The 14,094-nt window shown below is 39.0% G+C and overlaps 1 protein-coding gene across 8 annotated transcripts in view; it reads right to left on the reverse strand.

Moving 5' to 3' along the window:
• TGFBR3 (transforming growth factor beta receptor 3) overlaps positions 1-14,094 on the reverse strand; it is a 205,164-nt gene that overhangs the window by 121,281 nt on the left and 69,789 nt on the right. The window contains exon 1 of one of the 8 annotated variants that reach the window (XM_079902219.1): positions 4,165-8,433. The exons of the other annotated variants lie outside the window; for them this stretch is intronic. The gene's annotated coding sequence lies outside the window, so the exon portion shown is untranslated. Of the gene's footprint in view, positions 1-4,164; positions 8,434-14,094 lie in introns of those variants that run through there. 8 annotated transcript variants of the gene reach the window in all.

Raw genomic sequence — 14,094 nt, forward strand, 5'->3', positions numbered from 1 at the left:
AAGAATCCAACTTAAGTCAGACTCTGTTTTTCCTGCTCAGTACACCCTCCTTGGCCACCAGGACAGACACACAGCCCCTATTCATCTATAAGATGCTACTTCTATTGAGTAAAAAACGTTTACTGCCCTGAAGGCAGCACAAATTCAAGTAAACCCTGTGGTGAGAAACTCACCAGGTGGCCCTGACCGAGTGGCCTCCTTCAGCAAGCAGGGCCCTCTGTTCAGCAGCTGGGCCACCTGGAGGAACACTGTGAAGCATATGGTGGGACCCCTGTGATAAGCGAGGGTTTAATTCTTCATGAAAACAGTTATCGTGCACCTTCTCTGAGCCACATGCTGTGTACATACTGTTTCTAATCCTCATAACACCACTGTAAAGATTGTGCTAAAACTCCCACTTTACAGTGGTGGAAACTGGGCCTCAGAGAGGTTAAGCAACTCACCAAAGGTCACATACCATCAGTAAGTGGCAGGGTGGGATTCGAACCTGCGGTCTCTCAGACTCCAGATCCAAGTTCTTCCCATGACAAGGCACTGCCTGCTTCTACCCTGCATTCTCCACTCCTTCACCTCAGGACTTGATGAACAGGCCAATGCCTTAGCCAAACACAGACATTAATTCATGTCTAATAAAATAAAATATAATAAAATAAACTGCTTGGTTCACACTTGCAACCTTTTGGTTGACTTAAAAGACTTCATAAATTTAATGAGAAAGCACAAGCTCATTTCTCATTTTACCAACTGTCTTCCTCTTTCTCACTAATGCCTGCTTATCTGCACACATGGGAAATGTTCCTAAGGCCTGGCTATAACACGAATGTCTAACTTCCCAGTTCCACTTAAAGAAAAAAATGTAAACGGACTCACCCTTTCATTATATCCTTTAGCTGCAACATAGCATTCCAGTCTCAGTTACAGAACCCCACATCCCCACTGGCTGTAGGCCAGCCCTCAGACTTGACAAAATGCAGACAAAGCATTTGGGAACAGATGCATTTGCTGCACACACATTAAATTTAATCTGTCCCCAAAGAAATTAATATCACACCTCATGCAACACAGAGAAAAATATTGGGGGTTGGGGAGGGGGAGAGTTATTGTTTAGGGGAAGGTATAGTAAGTAATTTTCACATTTAATAAATGGGATCCTTAAGCATTCTAAACACCAATGCATACCAAGTTGACACAAACATCTGGTACCTATTCCACATAATTTCCAGCACACTGATTCCCCATATCACCCAGAGCACTAATGAGGAGCGTGTGTTCAGCTGTAATAAAAGTGGTAAAGATGCAGAGGGAATCAAGGGGTAACATTATAGCCTGGGACCAAGACACTTCAGTGGGGAGATTTTATTCCAACAACACCATTGGTTAATAAGGGTTTCTGTTATTGTCCCACAGGGACTTCCGCAATGCTGTCAGCTGCGAAGAGGGACAAACTTCCACAGACTGTGGGCCTGGCACCGCAGGATCTACTCTGCCCCTGAGCTGAAAATCCCTTCTACCTCCACAGGATGCAAGAATCTGTAAGAAAGGACACCCAGGGTGATTTCTCAGCCAATAGCACAGCCTGGCTCTAACTGAGCTTTATGAGAGGGAATGTGACAGGCATCAGGATATGATGCGAAAACAAAGTTCCAGGAAAAAGCACCTGGAAGGCCCCAAGCTCATGCAGTGTAGACAACATATGTTCGTGTTTATACCATCTTACATTACAACTCACTGGAGCTACGGCTCCTTGGGGATGGAGCTGTGGAATGCACCACCATTAAAATCCAAAGGGGGACCTTCTACCACAGCTTCCACCTGGGTTTTTCAACAATAAAACCTGGCTTACGGCTAAAGCTTATCCTTGATAAGAAAAAGATAGGCAGAAGAGTGTATATACAACGTTCTAAAACCTGTACTGTGGATTTCTCAGGAAAAAACAGCCAGATTTTTTTTTTTTTAAACAGAACAATTCCTTAAGCATATCTTATCATAGTTTCATTCATTCTCCAAGTAAATATCTAAATCCAAACCTTTCTCTTGACAAACCAACCCTCTTCCAAGAAGTCAACCGCCAACTTCTTGGGCCAAAAGCCAGTGCATAGCTGCATATTGTTGTGTTGAAATCATGGTGCAACCATGTTGAAGAACTTCCTGTGTTCAAGTTGTGTCTTTAAATGTTCAAAGGGAAACAGTGGGCAGAGCTTCTTTAAGAATCTAAATTCTCCAAGTGTTGGGAAGTGCCAAGCTATAAAGGCACTCTACTCTTCCATCTAAGCAAGATACCACTATACAACGGAAAAGTATCAGAGGGGATTTACGCAACTGTGAGGATGTGGGGTTGTTTTTTGTTTTTGTTTTTGTTTTTGCGGTAAGCGGGCCTCTCACTGCTGTGGCCTCTCCCGTTGCGGAGCACAGGCTCTGGACGCGCAGGCTCAGCGGCCATGGCTCACGGGCACAGCCGCTCCGCGGCATGTGGGATCTTCCCGGACCGGGGCACGTACCCGTGTCCCCTGCATTGGCAGGCGGACGCTCAACCACTGCACCACCAGGGAAGCGCTGTGGGGTTGTTTTGTTTCATATTTTTTTATAACCTGAAGAGAAAAGGTAGCAGAAGGAGCACGCCCCAGAAGTCACCACTGGGCATTGCAAGAGAAGAGTCCTTGTATTAGAGACATACTGGTACAGGAGGAGCACTGGACCAGGAGATCCAAGAACTGCATTCTAAATCCAGGTCTGCCAACTATTAGTTGTTTGACCTTGTCTTTAAGATTCCCATAATCTCGCTTTCTCTTACTTTATGACAGGCTCGACTCATAGACCAAATGAAACCCTATACATGCGAATACTTTACAAATTTCATTTACTATTAGAAACATAAAGCCCCCTGGGGGGGGAGAAATAAATGAATGAAAATATTTTCTCCAATTGAAAAAATGTTTTCTTTATGAGCCTTTAGAATGATTAATAAAATATCTAAGATAAAATGTTCTCATACTACTCCCTAGCCATTACTCCCCAAAAATTATTTCTAAGAATTGCCCTGGGAAGGATTAAAATAAAACTATCTTCAGTATTAGGGTAAAAATTCCTATTCTCTGACCACAATCTGGAAGTACAACTCCCAAAGGTGAGAACAGGCCATGTTTCTGCCTCCAGGGAATTCCCACAATCCAGAAAGACAGTAATCTGGCACCATCTTGGTCAACTTTCTCATCATTTACTTTCCATCAATAAGATGGTGCACTTGTTCCTGTTTTTTTGACAAGTCTAAAGGAAGCTGGGAATGAAGGGAAAACCAGCTACAGAATTCATTTATGAGGAGATTAGAACTTATGGAATGTTATTGCCTAAATGGTTCAGCACAGGGACCAAGAACAAATCTGAAGATTTGGAGGATGGAAGAAAATGAAATCTGTTTTCTCCTACTGTGTTTTTGAGATACACAAAATAGGTTTTTTTAAGTATACTTCTTTATTAAAAGGAAAATAATTGATCTGGAGTCAAAATATTAAATTCAGTTTAGGTACATAACCAATAAAAATTATAATTTAATTCCTACTAATGCAACATTTTATGGTAAAGTGAAACTTGCAGGGCTGGAAAGCCACTCCTCATTAACCCTGAGGGATAACGTCACCAAATTTGTCTCTCAGACCTCGACTTGTACTTAAGATAGTCGCTAAACTAATTTTCTTTCCTTTTCTTTTCTTTTTTCTTTTTTACCTCTAGTAAACTGGTGTCTGATAAGAAAGAAAAAACTGGGAAAAACACAGGTAAGGACATGCACAGAAACACAGAGGTATAACACGCTGCAACAAGCATTCTCGGGGACTGGTTGAGCCCTTGGTTAGGGCTGGGGTGCAGTGTCTGCGTAAGTGGCAAGACAAGAAGCTGTAAGTGGGGGAGTGGTCAGAAAGGACGGAAGGGGGAAACCTCAACTGTTCGGGAGTTGAATCAAAGGTTGTAACCACTGGTCCTGATTATAAATAGGAGGCAAGAGATTAAAAAAGGAAAATCTACCAACTTTTGGTTTGGCCATGCAAAATATTACTAATTACAGCCATATGTACAAACTGGGCCATGAACTAAAATACATTTACTTTAAGGATTTTATATATAGTCAGGGCACTCAACAATTGGTTGTTAAAGGAATGCAGGAATGCTTACCAGGAATGCCAAATCACCAAGCATCAGTGATACGTCAAATCCAATTACAATACAAAACCATAGTCTTTCCTCAAGCAAGCTAGCTCGCTGCTCAGGTGCTTCTGTTAAGAAAGAAATAGCTGATAGTTTGTAGAGAAATCTATGAAGAACTAATGTGCTCTTGCTCCTTTCACAGTGAAGCTAAAAGCCTCAGGAGTATTGATGGAGCTGAAATTTCCAAGGTTCACAGTAGTTATGGGCCAATCAAACAGCACCACTGATAGGACTTCTCAGTGTAGACCGAGGGACAACAGACCTTTGAAAGACAGAAGGATTGTGCCCAGATAACCAGCCCTGGCCCAGAACCACATTTTCATACCTGATTAAATTTAGCGACTCCATAAGCCTGTCATACCTATTACACTTTTCCTTTACACCCAATATCAACTTTTAGTTATAAACATATTGTTTCATTTATTCTGGCATGTGTTTGTGTGTCTTCTACTTAGCTGGAAATCCCATGAAGGCAGTGACCATGTTCCTTTTGCTAACTCTCTATCCACCCAGGTGCTTGGCATGGCGCTTGGCATAAGGCAGGTGTTCACAAAGATTTGTTGAGTAATGAATTCTTCAATCAAACAAACAAAACCTGTTCTTAGGATTAACTCATTTTTATTATCATGTAACTATAATTATTATTATCATCTCTCCAACTATGGAATATGTTCTGAAAAAAATACTTCTTAACTTATCTCAACCTCCTTTTGCATTAGGAAGCATAGAATATTAGAGTTTAAAGGAACTTTGGTACCATGTAGTTCGATGCCCTCACTGTCACCCTGAGAGTTTGAGGCCTCTATAAACTCTTTGGTAAAAAGACCTTTGCTTCCAATTCCTCCTAATTTTTAGATAAGTTCTGCCCTGGCTTCTGGTCCCAGCGATGCAAAAATTAATGTACCAAGACAGGTCTGACCAGAGTCCCCAGTTTTAATGGACTCTATTCCTAGAAAATTACTGATCCAACCAAAATGTCATGCTATATATTCCTTTATTATTTATATACTCAACTACTTCTAGAAAGGAAATTGAGGGGCTGGTAATAAAAAATTTAAAAAAAAAAAAACAGGCCCAGAAAACTTCAGCTGCCAATCAATTAAAAAGTGGATATGAAAAAACCAAAACCAAACCAAACCTTATTGAAGAACTTAGGAAACAACTTCATTTGAGCACCAGACCTAGCTCTGAGTTTCCTAGCAGTTGAGGTAGAAAAGAAAATGTGACGTTCCCAAGATCTCATAAAAAGGAAACAAATCAGTTCTTTGGATAAGAAAATATTCTTCCTAAGTCTGGATTTAAGAGGCCCGTTATAAAGCAAGGGTCAGTGATTTCAAGAGTTATTTTACAAAAAGCGTAGGTGCATAACTTTTCTTATACAGCCTCATTAAAAATAGAGGAAATACACTCTATAGTGAGTTTCAATCCGGGATCTAGGCAATCATCTCCAGTATGCACAAAAACTCCTTTCTAGAATTGGAAGATTTTTTTTTTTTACTTTTTAAACCAATAATTTACATTACTGTAGGTACGAAGGCAAAAAAACAAAGCGGCATTGGTTTGCTAAAGTTATTTAGGGAAATCCGTGATCTCAATTTTTTAAAACATGCCATGCAATAAATCAAAAGTTTTGGATATTCCTGGGTCAACAAGCAACTTGTTAAAGGATAAAATCTAAACAGAGCTATTAGTTTAATAAAAGGCTAAAAGAGAGGGGTTTGATTCAATCACATTGCATTTAAACTAAAGATAAATATAAAATAAATTAATGTACTGTTGTTTAATAAACTCTCCCCCCAAATTTTAAAACTGGGATAAATGAGATACCTGTTCAGAAAGATATCTACTGAGCATGCTCATGATAAAATTTCACACACAATAAAGTACTGTGAAACACACAGCTGTATCTGACAAAGCAACCTTTCAAAACAGATGTGTCATATGATGTTTCAAAGCTCAACTTTTTTTTTTAGTTTGTCACATTCAATCAAAGCAATTTTTCTTTTCCTGAAATCTGTGTGTTATTTTGGGGAAAACTTTTCTTCGGTGTTTTTCCACTCTGGATCAACTAGCTCCTCTCTTTTCCTCTCAAGTAAACCTTCGGAAACCACTCTGCCAGAAGGAATTCACCTTTTCTCACGTGGAGACAAGTTCTAGTACTTTCAAATGGTCAGTTTGAAAATAAAATCCTTTGCATGCCAGTTCCTAAAACAAAAAGGGCTTTGTTTCAAGATCTGCACAGAAAAATATATCGAAACTACACTAATCCATTATTTACAGTAATAATTAATTCCTTCTTTCAGTATTTTATATCATTCTCCCTCCCTTCTTCCCACCTACTGCAACTGGCCCAAAAAACCACCTGACTGCCACACAATCAATGCCTCATTAATTAGCACTGATTAGCAATGAGATAGCCCACATAAGCAAATCTTCCAAACAACTAAGGCTTCACTCCTTTTCAAGAAAGTGACTTCTGTCATTTCTAAGGTAAGTCTACCTAAAACATACTACATACATAATTACTTCATGGCCATCGTATATATTTTGAACATCCTAAATATCACTTATTAATTCTTTTTTTTTGAGGACATAGGGTCATCATTATGATACTAATTACAGTTTATTAAACTTGGTTTGGGATTTTAGTTTTTATCTCTACATTAAATGGTCCCATATTTCTCTGTTTTATAGTTCTGCTTATACTTTCTATATTTCTATTTTCTCAACTCTGGCTGCAAGCCTGTGTCTCTGCCTCAAGCCCATGACATGCCTTCTTTGATACTCAATTGTAAGCCAACAAGCTCTGGATGAGGGCCATCCCACCTCCAGTGTAACTTATATGGGCTTTTGACAGCTATCTTCCTTGTAACTCACCAAACATTTTGGCTTCCTTCATGTGCTCCAGACACACAAACCTGGTGTAAAATTGACCATGTATAATAATGTGAGTGACAATATTAGCAACAATATTAGAGACACTGTCCACACTAATCTAATTTGAATGGCAAGCATCAAAGAAAGCGAAGCTTACACACTAAGGGTGAACTGTTGGGAATTTAGTTCACACAACCACTGTGCTAGAAGCCCTATTCTCCTAGTGCTCTAGGGCTTCAAGCATTTTTGAAATTTTATCTTTTCAAGAAGAGGTGAAAGCAAATATACAATTAGGTTTCGTGTATATATGTAAAGTTCTCATGATACCTCCTCCTCTTTTTAGTTTTCAGGATGAAGAGATATTCAAACTGCACATCCCCAATTGATTACAATTTTAGCATCATTTTCACATTCACCGTTCTCAATGGAACGTGTAACTACTATTCCTTTCATCTTCACTCTCCCCTCAATGCTAGCAGACACCGTCAGGGAGATCAGACACTCCCACCAGTGGTCCCTATTCCCAGTCAGTACAAATGATCCACGGTATGAATACAGCGCAGGGCAGGCTATGTGCTGGCCAGTGCCATTTCACAAAGAAAACACACAACAAAGCCACTCAGAAAGCCCCTGTACAGGACAGTGATACCATCCTGCGGCTTTCTAAAATCAAGTCATGACATGACTCTTCCTCGCCTTCTCATGTTAGTTTGAGTTATGGATCAGAATGAACTCCTTGCAAATCATGATTATGTATGGAAAGGCATATAATGAGGATTACTGCAGTTTCAGACTCAGGGAGGCTCACTTTTTTAAGTTTTTTCCTGAAATGAAATAGAGTTTCTTTGCTCCCAGAGATAACTCATAATTTATCCTCAATTTCAACCTTTTTTACTGTGAAAAGTATAGGAAGTTGCAGGGAAACAATGAATGGAAGTGGCCTTTTTATCAAACAAGAACAGGAAACTTTCAGTAGTTTATGGTAAAACCACATATTTGAGCCAAAGAGAAAAATAACTAAGCTCTTTTAGCATAACTTTTCATCCTCTCCCATCCAAAACATATAGGAACATGCAAAACTGATACCCATGACACAAATCTCGACAGCAAGCAAAAATTAACATTTACAGACTTCAAAAACATATTTCCCCAAAATTACTTAATGAGCCTCTTCAAACAGGCCTACACCTACTTCTTCTATTATTGGATGGCCAAAATGAGTCATAGTAAAACTTTGGAATATTAAAGACAATAAGTGAGGAAATTCCAGAAAATATAAAAACTATTTCAGGGAGCCAAAACAGAACTATATTTATTTTTCTATCCTAATGCATAGAAATGAATAAACCAGCAAATAAAACGGGCACTCACAAAAGTAAACATATATCTGGCTGCAGTTCTATAACATAATGTCTTCCAAATTTACCCCCTCCTCCATACTAGAGAAATGATTTCCTTAAACAAAAGTAACCCCCAGCACGACCCCACAAACTCTAAAAACCTCTGACATACTGTGACAAATTTTAAAACAGGTATTTTTTTTCTTTTCAATTTTTTTAAATTGAAGTATAGTTGATTTACAATGTTGTGTTAGTTTCAGGTGTATAGCAAAGTTATTCAGTTATATGTATATTCATTCATTCTTTTTCAGATTCTTTTCCCCTTATAGGTTATTACAAAATATTGAGGTTAGTTCCCTGTGCTATACAGTAGGTCCTTGTTGGTTATCTATTTTATATATAGTAGTGTGTATATTGTTACTCCCAAACTGCTAAAAACAGGTATTTTTAAATCCACGACATCTAACATGGCAACTGACACACTATAGATGCTCCATGTATGTTACAGAAAGGAACGGTTCACATTTAATTCTCATTCACTTTAGTCTTAGTCCAACCCGGTCTGGGCTATGGCTCCAATTCAACTAATAACATTTCACTTCACTGAGCCTCAGTGTTCTCATCTTCAAAATAAGGATAGGGGACTTCTCTGGCGGTCCAGTGGTTAAGACTTCGCCTTCCGATGCAGGGGTTGTGGGTTCGATCCCTGGTCAGGGAGCTAAGATCCCACATGCCTCGTGGCCAAAAGACCAAAACATAAAAAAATTTTTTAAAAAGCAATATTGTAACAAATTCAATAAAGATTTAAAAAATGGTCCACATTAAAAAAAAAACCTTAAAAAAATAAGATAAAATAAGGATATTACTTGTCCTAGCTAATCCCCAGGGTTGTTAGGAAAACAATGAAAAGGTTTTTGGGTTTTTTTAATTAAATCAGGAAATGCTATACAAATATAAAGAAATTACTAATAAACATAAGAAAAATCAACAGGAATGAACCACTTTTTTCCCTACCATCCTACCTTCTCCCATCAGAAAAGAAGCTCATAACATACCACATGGACCACAGAAACACAGAAGAAGGTCGAACTTGGATTTCGAAGACTTGGGTTCTACACCAAGCTCTGCCACTAACGAGTTTCTTGACCTGGGCCACCTCACTCGGTTTCCTCCCTGGGAAACTGGGGCTAATACTACCTGTCTTGCCAAAATGAACTAACATAATGGGTAGCAAAGGATTCTATAAGCTTATAATTCTTTAAGAATTCTATAATTCTTATAAAGTGAGATATCTATATAATAGATTAATGAATTGGATTTGCTTAACAAAGAGTTTGGACTTTAATAGTTTTGTTATAAAATCCATTGACAAGCAAAGAAGCTGGCTGTGATAAGACCCTTCCTAAACACCTGAAGACAGAAGGCTAAGCAAAGACAGAGGAGTGGAGAAGCCTAAACAGTGGTAACTCATGTACTTATTACATAAAGAAATGGGGGCTTTAGAAATTGGAGCTTAGACCAAGGAACTGGATTAGGACCCCAATGAGTTCACTTCAATTTGTGAATTAAAATATTGGGTCAGATTTTCTCCATTACTGGTTAAGACAGAGGTGGGCAAACCCTAATTCTACATATGGATGCCCAGCATTCCAGAATAAACAGCAGCACCTGCAGAAAGCAACAGAAAGAGAGTAAGAGGAGAAAATAGATCAACAAACTACAAAAGGTTGGTCGCTTGGTAATTAAAAAGAAAAAAGAAAAGAAAAGAACGTATCTCAAAGTTCAACTCAAGGCTGAATTCCTATCAAAAAACTACTGGAGGGACTTCCCTGGTGGTGCAGTGGTTAAGAATCTGCCTGCCAATGCAGGGGACACAGGTTCGAGCCCTGGTCCGGGAAGATCCCACATGTCACAGAGCAACTAAGCCTGTGTGCCACAACTACTGAGCCTGCTGAGCCTGCGTTCTAGAGCGCGCGAGCCACAACTACTGAGCCCGCGTGCCTAGAGCCCATGCTCGGCCACAAGAGAAGCCACCATAATAAGAAGCCCACGCACTGCAATGAAGAATAGCCCCCGCTCGCCACAACTAGAGAAAGCCCGTGCACTGCAAGGAAGACCCAACACAGCCAAAAATAAAATAAATAAATAAATACATTTATTTAAACAAACAAAAAAAAAAACTACTGGAGACCAAAGTCTACAGGTACATAATACTTTAAATCTGAGGCTGATCTTTGAGAACATATTTAACAAAGATTATCAAACATCAATTTTTCTTTCTTTCTATTCATTTCTCTCAATTATTTTTCATACCTAACCCTTGAGCTTCACTTACCAATCCTGCTTTCTCAACTGCAAAAAGAAAATACATATATATGTGAACTTAACAGTGTATGACATATTCTTTTATATCCTTTTTTTTTTTTTTTTTTGGCTATTTTGCTTTTGTCATTGAGTGAACAGCAAACATCCGTACAACTAACGGCCAACAACATGGGCTGGTGCACAGCAGTGGTGTTGGAATCACTTCTGACAGTGATGAGACAGTGTCGGATTCTTTCTGGACTCCCAAATGTTCACTTAAACTAAGCACACCACCTGTTTCAGTTGTGGGGTCTCTTCATCTTTATGGGATCGTATTTTGAAAATCACTAGAAACCGTGGTTCCCATCTATTGGCTGCAACTGAAACTTTAGACTCACGCTATGAGCGTTAACATTCAAGTATAACTTCACCTGGTGTGAGCACATCAAAAGCAAAATGAAGCATTAAGAAATTTAATTACATGCATTCTTTTATATCCCTTTATATGAGCAGGAAAAAAGTAATTATTTTACTTTTTTCCCCTAAATTTATACCAGATTTCAAGTAAATTACAATTATTTTCAATTATGCCCATATAATGGATATTCTTATTAAAGACAATATCTTCATATTGCCACATATGAATCCATCTAATCCCTGATTACCTTATCATTTATCATCTTTGCAACACCACATCTGACAATCGAACTGGCCGTAAGTAGTGGGCATTACTGACCTCACTAAGTACTCAAAAACCCAGTATACAACAATAACTTTAGTTATGTATTTGCTTTAAAATAAGAATAATAAGAGAGGTGGGAGGAGGGGAAATGGGATGAAGATAAAAGGTACAAACTTCCAGTTATAAGATAAATAAGAACTAGGATGTGATGTATGACGATTAGTATACTGGGCTGGCCAAAAAGTTCGTTCGGTTTTAAGTAAAAATAAAAGATATATTTTTCATTTTCACCAAGAACTTTATTGAACATACTCATTAACTGAATGAACTTTTTGACCAACCCAATAATTAACACTGTTGTATGTTATATGTGAAAGTTGTTAAGAGGGTATCTCCTAAGAGTTCTCAACACAAGGAGAAAAATTCTTTTTCTTTTATTTTGTATCTTAGATGATGGATGTTCACTAAACTTATTGTGGTAATCATTTCATGATATATGTAAGTCAAATTATTATGCCGTACACCTTATACTTACACAGTGCCGTATGTCAATTATATCTCAATAAAATTGGAAGGGAAGAAAAAGTGCCATCTATTAAAGTGAAAAAATAAACAGAGCAATAACTTTTCACTCTTAGGCTTCGGACTCTGCCTCTGGCCTAAGCAGAAAAAGCTACCATGAGGCCTAATTCCAATTAATATTACTACCCTCAGGCAAATCCCAACCATCTGACAATATTTTTACAAACAAAGCATCATGAAGAACATATTGTTCAAAAGGCATGGAAACTGTGCTCTTTCCATGGTCCATATTTGACAGTCAGAAGAGGATTTCAGATATTAATACAGTGTAATAAATGAGATGCAATCCCCTCTTCATGACAAGGTCATTTGCAAAAGAACACTCTGACCTTGAGAGCGTTCTCAGAAGTTCAGACAAATAGGAACTGCAAGAAGTTTTTTTGTTTGTTTGTTTTCAAATACTGCCTGTTTTAAATCACCCCCTTGATTTTTTAGTCGGAAAGGATGCAAATGTCTGAGTTACTATCGTCCCCTTCCTCCCACTGCTTTTAATGGCCTATAAAGCCATCCCTGAAGACACCAAACTTAAAACTGCCCTGGCCTTGCCAGGACAAATGTTGGCCCATATATTCCAGCAAGGCCATGAGTATTCTGAAGGTCAAACAAAAAATGGATTATTTCCAACCATAAAGGAAGTCTGTGCTTTCTGGAAGGTGGCCCCCAGCTTAGCCTTGACTTAGTGTGCTATGAGGCAAGTAAACCAAGAACTGGAAACGGCCTTCACTTTTAATCAGTACTTTCTGAAGGATGCTACTGATAATAGGGAAAAAATGTGAATGTACTTGATGTTCACATCTTCTTCTGTCTTGGTTTTTCTCCTTTTACAGACGCATATACAGATGTTTGAAATAATACTTCACTAACAAACCTTTCAACTTAAACTACACTATGTAAATTTGGATTTCTGCGCCATTCATGAAAAAGGCTTGACACATCACTTAGGTTTTTTTCCCCTCTTTACCAAATAAGTTTCCACAAGCCCATCCTATAGTAAATAGTAACCTAGTGATAAAGATGTTAAAATAAGAAAATAATAAAAAGGGGGTGAAAATAATTTTTAAAAAAAGAAAGAGGGGAGAAAGCCTTTTGATGTCTACTTTTTATAAAGGGCTAAAATCCTATTTGTTTTCAAGCACTAAGGCCTAAGACCAGTGGCAGTTGGCATGCCTGGCCACAAACATAATCCTCTCTTTCTTTCTTTGGCACACTGAAACAAAAAGAAATTTCAACCGTCTTTTTTGCAGAGGAGGAAACTGAGGACTAGAGAAATTAAGACACAGTTTAACTTCATGGTCAGCACATACCAAAACAGAGCCCCACTTTCTTCTGCGGCCTGGTCATCCAAAAGGCCTCATGCTTCCCCAGCTCTGGCAATCAATCTTCCCTCCCCATCTCTAAACGCCCACCTGGCCTTTAAAGCCCACCTCAATGGTATTCACTGCCTGTAAGAAGCCTCTTTCAGCTAGACATAGCCATGCCCTTTCCTCTGAATTCCTGCAGCAGGCTGGTTCTTCCTTCACGGGCATGCACCGTAGCAGCAAGCTTCAACGCTGAGCATTTCTTCATGATTCCCCCAGCATCTAAGCATATTCAAGTCACACAACATGTTTTCTGATTGATCTAACCCTCCACAGCACCTAGATAGGGCCTTGAACATAACCAGCATTCAATAAATATTTGTTCAATGGAATTATTTGGGGCTTCCCTGGTGGCGCAGTGGTTGAGAATCCGCCTGCCAATGCAGGGGACACGGGTTCGAGCCCTGGTCCGGGAAGATCCCACGTGTCGCGGAGCAACTAAGCCCGTGCACCACAACTACTGAGCCTGCGCTCTAGAGCCTGTGAGCCACACTACTGAGCCCGCATGCCACAACTACTGAAGCTCATGCGCCTAAAGCCTGTGCTGCACAACAAGAGAAGCCACCAAAACGAGAAGCCCGCGCACCGCAACAAAGAGTAGCCCCGCTCGCTGCAACTAGAGAAAGCCTGTGCGCAGCAACGAAGACTGAACGCAGTCAAAAATAAAATTAAAAAAAATTTTAAATGGAATTATTTGATTAATGAATAAAAGTGACATTTCCAAGATTCCACAGCAAGCGGTCAGCAGAAATAA

Source organism: Stenella coeruleoalba (genome assembly GCF_951394435.1).
Source record: "Stenella coeruleoalba genome assembly, chromosome: 1".
Taxonomy (NCBI): Eukaryota; Metazoa; Chordata; class Mammalia; order Artiodactyla; family Delphinidae; genus Stenella; species Stenella coeruleoalba.